Source organism: Chaetura pelagica, unplaced genomic scaffold (genome assembly GCF_000747805.2).
Source record: "Chaetura pelagica isolate M959 unplaced genomic scaffold, ChaPel_1.0 scaffold432, whole genome shotgun sequence".
Taxonomy (NCBI): Eukaryota; Metazoa; Chordata; class Aves; order Apodiformes; family Apodidae; genus Chaetura; species Chaetura pelagica.
Window position 1 is genome coordinate 137,863 of NW_009952358.1, and position 10,840 is coordinate 148,702.

The window sequence follows — 10,840 nt, forward strand, 5'->3', positions numbered from 1 at the left end:
TCAAGAACGGCCACTGGAATTAGTGTAATAACTGCAATCCCAAAGTTGGAGGGCAGAATGGGATTATTTTTATGAGTTAAATGTGTGGATAAACACAAAAAGTAAAGATCAATACGTCGTTTGGTGGAACTGAGGTTGCAAGCAGAATTACTAGGCTGAATGTTTTTTTGCTAGATCACAAATGACTCCAAAGGAAAAAATTCTATACCACAGAGAACACACTGGAAATTGCAGCATCTTCAGATGAGACATTTCCCTGTTTAGAGAAACAAAGTCTGAATTGTGGAGCAAGATGGCAAAGCTTCATCTCTGCAGGCTGCAGTACCCCAGAGGTGAGCGTTACTGCTGACAGTAGGAGAGCAAGTATAGATTGTTATCTTGGTAGTAATGGAAGGAATTACATTCATAGCAAGAAGTATGGGAATTCAGAAGGATAATATTCTTGGCCCACTTTGTTTTTTAGTGACAAAAGAAAAAAAAATAGGAAGAAAAAACCCTAGGAACAAAGATCCTGGTTCTCTCCAAAAAGACTTGAGTCAGGCTATGGTTGTTTTGAGTCAGTTATCTAAGAACACCGGAGGGGCAAAGATTAGGGGGATGAAAGGTACATTATTATACTGTTTATATGATCTGTCTTCTAATTATCTATATTGAATTCTGTAGGTAATTTTCTGAAAGATGATGCTTACTTATTTGAACAAATTTAGGAAGTCCTAAACTGCTTTCAGGCAGCTAACATCACAGTGCTATTGGGTATTAGAGTACAGCTGAGTCTCCATTGCTACACTTACCTGAAATCATATTTTAAGAATGTCCAACTCAACCATTTACTTCTCTGGGAATGGAGGCCCCCCCAAAGGAAAATCCTTGCTGCTGGGTCATATAACAGGAGGTCTAATACCCCTCCTGTAAACAGCTGGCAGCTACCTTCTTTGGACTCCTAAGAGTCTGCTAATGTAAAGGGGAATCAAACAGAAAATTAATTTGTGACTATAAATACCTTCTCTCTATTTTTATCTGCCATTTTGTGTAACTTGAATACAGGTTTTGTTAACTTTGGGTAATTTATTTCAGGAGCCACTGTAAAAATCTTTTGTTGGTAATAGATCTCTTCAGGGAAAAGGTTTCATGGTAGTTGGAAGCCTATCTTGTTCTTCACATTTTTGGAAAGCTGTCTTTTTCTTTTAATGCTAGTATAACACTGCATCTTGTTCAACAAGCTCTCTCATATTAGCATTAGAAAACAGACTCACTCATTTGCTCGTTCTGTAAAGTAAAAAAATACTTCAGATGTTGACAGATGACACTTCTAGCTAAAAAGAACACACTGGGATAAACCCAAGTCAATGGTGGGTTAGAAGGCAGAAAATACCTATTCCCTTTCATGACATATTGTTATTGCCAGCACATTAAAAAAAGGGAAGCAGGTCATAACTGGCCAATAATATCCTTTAGATAGATCAGCCTGTATCTCTCATACCTGTTTTCCATATGCAGAAATGTAATGGCAGTTGTTATATTTTAGTAAAAAGATTGCACAACAGATGTAAAATAGACTAGGTGATGGGAATTAATGCAGTGGGGAATGCAGAATCTCCAATGTGTTGCAATCTGTGCTCCAGGAGGGGCCTGGCAGAACTTGTAGGTGCTCTAACAGCTGCTGCAGCTCCTAATCACAGCAGGTCATGCATGAAACTCCTTCCTTGATTTGTTAATGATCTCGCAGCCAGACTGAAAATGAAGATCAATCCTGCCCTGAAAGGAGAGGCTGCAGCTCCCAGCCTCCTGAGGTCCCTTGCATTACCACTTGTCTGAATCTGCAAAGGTGAAAATTGACTTTTGCTCTAAACATGACATTGCTTGAGGTTTTCATTTATTTATTTGAAGACAGCTTTATGTCTTCCTCATAACACAGAGTGAGATTTTGCTTCTGGAAAAGGAACTTGCTGGTAAGAGTAGCACGCTGGGAGGGTCTTCAAGCAGCAAAGTCAGATTTCTAGTTTACAATGTAAGCAGTTTCAGATGGTGATTTCACTCACCTGGCTTTACTGAGGAAAGCTGCAGATAGTGAAGGTTTTAAATGCAGACAAACAACATCCGCTCTCACAAACAACCATTAATATTCCAATACCAGCACCAGCAGATGGTGCTCAAGAATACACAACACTGCTCAGGTGATTGGCAGCACAGACACAACCTGGGCACCATGGATGGCTTCCTCTGACACCCTTTTCCATGAATGCCAAGAGAATACACAGGCATTGTTTTACAGGTGTTAGAGGAGACAAAGTCTGATCAGTCACACTCCGCCACCAGCAACACTATCCATGGTAGCAGGGTCACACCTGGAAGCACATCCTGCTACCCAGGTCATAGAATCATAGAATCATCAAGGTTGGAAGGGCCCCTAAAGATCACCAAGCTCCACCCCCCCTGCCATGAGCAGGGAACCACCAGACCAGGCTGCACAAAACCTCCTCCAACCTGGCCTTAAAAACCTCCAGGGATGGGGCATCAACAACCTCCCTGGGCAACCCATCCCAGCTCCTCACCACCCTCAGAGTGAAGAATTTCTTCCTAATATCTCACCTAAATCTCCCCTCTCTCAGTTTAAAACCATCACCCCTTGTCCTATCACTGTCTTCTCTGATGAAAAGCCCCTCCCCAGCTTTCCTGGAGCCCCTTCAGGCACTGGAAGGTGCTCTAAGGTCTCCCTGGAGCCTTCTCTTCTCCAGGCTGAACACTCCAACTCTCCCAGCCTGGCTCCAGAGCAGAGCTGCTCCAGCCCTTGGAGCAGCACCTTGGATGATCTTGGTGGCCCTGGTCATGGTGCTAACTGCCTAGGTAGTACATGGGTCTCAGCTGAGAACTGACCAGGTCAGGTTTATTGAAACTAATAAAGTGGCAAGTATTGCAAACTAGTAAAAGTGCCACCAAAAGAGAGGTCTGGGGGGGTTGGAGTTGCAGGCAGTGTCATCCAGAGGTGTCACTGCAGGGCATGTGCAGCTCATCACACTTCAGCTATTGCACACTGTCCATACTGGGTTCATTAAAGTGTGAAGCTGGTACGTTTTAGGCCCATCTTACAATCATAGAATCATCCTGGTTGGAAGGGACCTTGAAGATTGTCACGTCCAACCATAACCTAAATCCCCCTACCACACAACATCAGAACTCCTCCATGAAGAAGCAAGGACTAACACCAAGTTGGTGGCAGGAACTCCAACATAAGCAAGCAGTAAACCTACTTAGACCTAATGCCTACCAAGTACTCAGTGACTTGCAACAGGAGCAATTTCCTCCAGCAGAAGAATTGGTGCCAAGCTGTATAATGTTTTTTTTTGGGGGGAAGGTATTTTTCCAGTGAGAAGATAACATTTTCTTTCTTCTACACAGTTTTCCAATAGTGTGTTTGGCTGACTTCAAGAATTACTTAGGATGCCATCTAGTTCATCTCTGTCATCAGATGCAGCACAGCAAAGTGGTTATTCTTCCTGGGCACAGCAGTGAAGGTCTTTGTCCAGGAATTGGCGTAATTTTTGTGGTTTAAAACTGCAGATTTCATTTTTTAAATCCCGTTACAAAGTCCTAGATATAAAGCTCAAATTTTCTGAAGTCTACTCTTGGGAAGACCTGCATCACTTTCAATCCAGCATTTACAGGTTGTTCCAAACCGACACGTTTCAGTTGCTAAAGCTGTTGGTTCTTATGACATCTAGCCTGTAAAAATGAGGTTCAAGGTTCTTCCTGTGTGCATGTGTTCACAGCAGGCTTCAAGGCAATTCCTTCATGTTGAAGGTCACCTGCCCTTCAGGATTTCTTTTTTTAAGCAATGAAATATCTTCCATCATGTCATCTGTTCACACGCAAACTATGGAGTCTTTGGCGCCGCATCCACTGGGTCCAGAGCCCTTTGACTTGAAATCTTCTTTTATTTGTGCAGAGAACAATAATTCACTGGCAGTATCTTTAATCAAAAAGCATTTGGTAAGATGGCAAGAGGGCAGAGAAAATGTTTGCTTTGTATCAGCGAGAAAACTTGCAGTCTGAAACCTTGCTCTGTTTCCTGGTGACAATCCCTACCCAGCACACACAGCTTGGATGGACTTATCTCCTCCCTCAGACCACATTGTGTCTATAGTTTCACTTGGGTTCTCAAAAAGTAATGGCTATATATATATATTTGTATATAAAAGGACACCAAAGAGGACCTTTATCATTATCACAGGTTGTGTAGTTGGTTATTTTTAGCTTCTACTCATTCGCACCTCTCATGGTAGGAGCTGCTCTCTCTGAATGACATGGCTACCACTTCCTTTTCTTCATGTTAACTCATGGAATGCCATCTCTGAATGTCTTAGCTGATTCAGACTAAAGCCTGGTGAGCCAAAAGCCAGGAAGGTTTAAGAATCTGATGAGAGGAAAAGGAGGATGGAAAGAAGTGAGACACAGAGAAACCTGCAATTACCAATAGGATGGTTTTTCTTCCCTTTTTGACAGGGTTAGAGTTACCAAACCTATTATTATGTGGCCTAATTACATATCTCTGCAATAGATGACTCAGTTAAGGAGAAATATCTACTGACTGGGAAACATCACTAATTGCTCCTTTTTTGTTGGCATACTATCTGATTGGAGTAATTACAGAGCTGCTTCCCCATTCTCTTTTGCTCTGAAGATTTTTGAAGACATATTTCTTCCCAGATTGCATAGAATTTAGCATCTTGAATCTCTCGATTTTGGCTTTTATGTTCCTCTTTCCTACTTTTTCTTCACTTGGACAGGATATTGTCTCTATTACTGCATGTGAGGAAACCTACTGGAACAGTTTCAGTGTCACATCCTGCTATGCAATGTACATGATACAAAAAGTCCTTGCTTGCAATCATTATGAAGTTCTTCCACTAATTTCATAAAAGCTTTGACTGCCAGAATTATTGCACATAGCAAAAAGGGAAAAAAAAAAAAGCCACACACAGCCAAGCTGCCACAGCACACACTTTTACACAGGTCACCCATCAGCCCAAAAGCTAAACAGGAGAACACAGCAATACAATAAGGCCCTTTAGTGGGTGGGACTTACAGATCTTTCCTGATTCTTGCACTGAGCCAAATTTTTTGCATTTCCCTTTCAAGCAGAACTTACAGAAGGACACTGCACCACGGCTGAAAGATCCAGCAGTGCTGGAGACCTGCAGGCCCTTTTGATAGATCTTTCCAACCTAACTTGACATTCTTACATCCACCACTTATTGTCACCTTGAATTAAGATAAATTCAATCCCCTGACATACAAAATTCTCCAGCTGGAGTGCTTCTCACCCTGACTTGCACAGACCATTTTATTCCAACTACAGACACTGAACTTCATTAATATTTTTCAGGTGAAATCTGCTCCCCTGACATGTTTTTGGCTTTGCTTTCCCTTCTAAAACAATCAAAATAGCAAGGAAAAGTTTTATGCCAAATTTCCAGGTTTTGCTGTAGAAATGAGTTATTCAGAAGACTACAGTCTCCTGATGCAACACGTATCTCTGGAAGCCACCATTCCTCTATACAATCAGATGCTTGAAGGGCAAGTGAACACAGTTTGCTTTTACTGGCATTGAAGTTTATTTATTTCATGAAAGATCACCACAAGAAGCCAAAGTTCAGAAGTCTCTCTTGTCTTTCCCATCATCTTGTACCATAAGGCTTTATAATACGTTAAAAGAAAAACCTTCATCTCATTCATTCTGCCCATCCCATGCAAAGATTCATCTTGCCTGGATGCTTTTCTTCAGATACAGATGATTTGAAGCAGCAGAAATAAATTCAAAAGCTTAGTTTTATTAAGGAGATCTTAAAACTAGATCCCATCTGGTCAGGGGGACACACAGGCTGAGGCCAAGCCTAAAGTCTGGGACAGTTTTGTTTATTTACTGGACCTCTCTCCTGTCTAAGAAATGCTGCAAGCTTCCCAAGCATCCAGGTAACCTGATGGTGGGAAGTTCCTTTATGAAGATGTGTATCTCTGGAGTAACGAATTCGTCACGTGGTGGAACTGTTGCCCTGGTTACTACAGAAATTATTCAACAACAGAGCAAATTGGTATGTAAACAGTAACACCTAGCCTATTGGCACAAAAATAACTGCTGACAAGTGCATTCCACACACTCCAAAGGCTCTGTCCAGCTCACATGTACTTCCTTTTCCAGAGTTCTCCTTTATTCAGCTCCCCTTCCTTATTTCAGTGAAGTACTTCTTAGCATCCTAGAAGTCCCTGATAACACCAACATCAATAATATTCAGCTGCTAAAGGCATCTTTTCCCTTGGACTAGGGTTGAATGCCATCCAGACATCAAACACATGGAAATAATGTCCAAGTACTGCCTCCCTTATGAATCTGATGCCAACAGCAGGCTATTCCTTATCAGATTAAATGCTAACCTGAGAAGAGGATTGCTCAGAAGGTCAAATAACCTCAGTTTACTGCCCCTCTTGGCTGGCATTTTTAATAAAGGATTCCTGGTGTTGAAAAAAATGGTCAACAAAACACAAATTCCTTCCCTCTCCCAGATAAGACTGTAAGAGTCTCTGCATTAGAGGCTGGACCTTGTGTTCATAGAAATGATGATGGTCCCTCGATGTTCAGTGAAGCAACAGTCACCACAGGAAATGAGTGTGTTCAGTTGAGAATGCTTGAAACTCAACTTGCACAGAACAAACTATGTAAAGAAGCAATGACCCAGAGTAAGTTCCATCTTTCCCCAGCTCCCCTGGGAGCATCAGGGTCTGCTTCCAGCACTGCCTGGCTTGCTGAGCAGCCATTTCACACAGTGCTGAAGGAATGCACCACTTGTTGTTTCTTCTTCAATTACATGGGTTATTTTTTGTTCAATTGTATGCAAAATCATGGCCAACTACTACCTTGGTAGCTACCAGGTACATTACAGGATGCTTTTTACCTCTAAGATTGCAGGCACTGTCAGTGGAATTTATTAGCTAAGAAATTGCTAAGAAATTATCTCTAGGAACAGTTCAGGTTTTCTGGGTGCATGCTAAGCTTCAACAAAAGACTGTAGTTTCATAAAGAAGCTTCTCTCAACTGCTTGGGCAGTGCCACATTACAGAGCACTATACAGAAATTCTTTATTAATGGACTCTAAAAGACCAAGTTTTGCTCAAAAATGCAATTATCTGAATGCCCCGTCACCCTCCTACTTGGTCCTCCTACACTTCCTTCTAGGAAGGAGGGTGATCTCTTTTGGTCCATTTCTCTCTAGAATTTATCTGTGTAGGAACTAGGTTTACATAAAGAGCCCAAGAAGGCAACACATGAGCATCATGTTGTGTTCTGTGATGACTATACTGGACGTGACCCAACGTACCACACCAGCCAGTGCTAAAGCCCATTTCAGCTGCTCCTCTATCCCAGCTCCACTAAGAAGCCTGCACTTGATTTACAAATCATAAAAGGTACCTAAAAAAACAACTTGGCATTAGAGTTATTCTACTACACAGCATCAAAGACATTGTGAGCATTTCCAGTGCAAGCTCCACAGAAAACCAAAACAAAACACCCTGTGAAAAATCGATCTGCTCCAGGTATGTGTGTATTCAAGTAGGAATGTCATAGACTCACAGAATGCCAGGTTGGAAGGGACCTCAAGGATCATCTGGGCCAACCTTTCTAGGTACTACTATAGTTTATATGAGATGACTATTTCTATAAACCTCTACAAATGACTGACTTGGAGCAGCCATTTCTGTGCAGTGACAAAACTACACCAACACTGAGGATGCATGAAGCTGAGGATGTTATTTCTGCATGTTGTGATGCACAAGATAAAATTAGTATGAAAACATGGGCCTTGAATATATTTTAACACCTCTGTGCCTACCTGGCTGTTGCTCTTGTTTTAAAATGAGATGTCAAGAGATTTGTTATCCTTTTAATCTGTTCAAGGATTCAATAAACTCTATAAATTAGCATGGCAGAGTTTATTAACTCTTCTCTTGTGCACGTAAAAGTAGCACAGAACATTGAAAGGTGAAGCCCAAGTTCAGACAAACTAAGATGTTTACTTCAAGTGGATAAATTTAGACTGATGGGGTAATGAAAGGGGCATTGACAACCACTTGTGAGCTCCTTTAACATATCTATTTTCAGGAAATGTAACATCTGGTGTACACCACATCCATTATCCTATCTGTCCAACTTAAGTGCACACAAATAATATATGTGCATGACTGATTTCCCTGCTGATGTCTTTATTATTACTTTGAGCAGATGAAATCTAGACCCGTCTTTTACTGTTACATTTTGTTTTCTGCATTCCAATGTCAAAGTGCTTAATTATGTGATATTTGGTCACACTCTGTGAATGTTCCTTGCTGTCATTCTAATGCCCAGTAGTCGGGACAACAAATAGGAAACCAAGAGACAGTGCAGAAACAAGAATGATTTCAATTCCAAACTGTAGCCGTTTGTAACCACATTACTTACAAAAACCAGAAGCAAAATCATTACTGATTTGTCAGAGACACAGTAGCTAAAACTAGAAACTGCTTCCTGTGATGACAAGGCTCAGAGCAGGAGGGCCCCCTCTGATCCCATATCCCAACCTCTCGCTCCCCCTGGGCCCTGAACTCCAGCCTGGAAGCCCATGATTTCTAGGTGCACTTTGGCAGCTCATTTCAAAGCCATCCAAATGGATGAGGTAACTTCACTTGCCATGGAAACTGCCCCAGCCCAGCAGGACATCCTGCTCCACTGCTGAGCACCAACACCTCCACGTCGAGCTGGAGGTACCAAAGAGCGGATGCTCCTGTAACCAGTGACACAGAAAATAAGTGATCCTGCCTTTGTCCTCATAGATGTATTTTTCTGCACTGGAGAGAGAACAGTCTGATGTGTTAGAACTACTGCTACATCCAAACTGAAGGGGCACTTGATTTGTTTTATGGAACTTTACATTCAGAGCTTCCACAGGACAGTGCTTCATATACGAGTAAGATCCTTAAGATGAAGAAAATACCCCTGGGCTGATCTTGCCTTCTCCAGTAGCTACATGTTTATGTTTTGACAGGAAAAAAAACTCTTAGACAAAGCCACTGCTTTCAGATTTTGTGATGAAAACTGTCAGGCTTTTCAAGCTATCAAACCTCCTATTTTATAGCCATCTGTGTCACAAGGGAACACGAGTGCTCATTTACTGCTTAAAATGGGGGGAAAAAAGAGCAATCCCAGCAATCCCCAGTTTTCAGAGCTGGCTGAGCAGGAGCAGCAGGGTGCCAGCACTGGGGTGCTCAGGATCCTGCTGTCCCACAGGCAGCAACACCCTGCCAACCACACCACAGGGACTATTGCAGCCCAGCCCTTCCTCTGGACACCTTGTGGATGACACCACAACTTGTTGTCTGCTCTAGCACCACTACAGACACAGGTGGCAGTTCTACCCCACAAAAAAATTAACTTTTAGATTAAGAATACTACTTTAAAAGTGTCCTAAAGGCCACACACAAACTTGGAAGCAGCACAATGAGAATTAGATGAGAGGGAGATGAAATATTTTAATAAGCATTGAGAGAAGTATAATTGGAGTCAGTCTCACCAGTCATTTCTTGGCCATGGAACTGAGCACCAGAAAAAGAACCAGGGGCCTGAATCCTGAATGTCCATCAAAACCTTAGAATTTACAAATAAATCTCTGGAAACACACCACAGGGAGGTGAGTTGGAAACAGCAGTGGTGAAAGTGCACATGGACACAAGGTGCTGAAGGGCTAGTGGATTTGGGTGTTGCCATAGGACAGAATGTATGGGAGGGAAGGAATTGAAAGCTGAGAAATGTTGGCTACAGAACCTCTGCCCCTTCACTTCTGTCTGAGCTCTACCACATTCTCCCTCCTGGGGACTCCCCCCTCAGTGCCTCCATCCTCTGCCCAACCTCAGCTCCTGAGAGTCCTCACAAATGCCTTCCCTTTTGTCAGTGGGAGAAGGGAATTTACCCTTAAACACTCAGGGAGAGACATGAGATTGCAAGGAAGCAAGCGGTGAAAGAAGTCTGTCTGAGCCTCTGCTTTGACAGACACAGGCATTGCCAAGGAGCCAGAGGAAGCAGAAGGAGAATACTGGGCCATCTGTACACAGATGCTTTAAAATTAAGACAAGACAAAAAGTCAATACCCAACACAATGTTTCAATGGGCTGACTAAAAATATTGTCTTCCAAGTACTTCAGATGTGGGGAGTCCAGGCTCCCAGCAGCAGCAAAGCAGGATCACTAACCTGTGGCCTGTTCTTACTGCTGACTTACCAAAAGTTAGTGCTTCCAAAAATCCTTCTAAAATATTGTCTCAGCTTACCAGGTGGTGGGCTAAGAGCTACATGCTCTGTTTTGCCTTTCCTGAGACAGGCTGTGAAAGCTGAAACAAGGGACACTTGATCTCTCAGAGTAGGTAAGTACATCAAACCACATCTTTCTTGACAAGATTGAAAGAGTGAAGAAACAAGACAGAAAGAAAGAAATTCTTGCAGTGCTGCCCTAAATCATCTCTTCAAGCTCACCTGAACAGAGCAGGTACATTGCTCCTACTCTACCCTCACAGAGATGCTTCAGAAGAGGACTCAGAAGCCCTGAGGGACATGGTTGTCAGTCCTCTGGCTATAGCAGGTGGTAATGACAAACCTACTTAACAAGAGCTGTCTCCAGGTGGTCCCCATCTGCAGTCTGGCAATACCACCCCTTACCTGCCCCTCAGACTTACCAGCCATGGCATCAGAATGGATCAAATTTAATTTGGAACCAAGAGAAGGTACGTACATTGGAAAGCCCTTCTCAGAACAAGAGGGAAAGA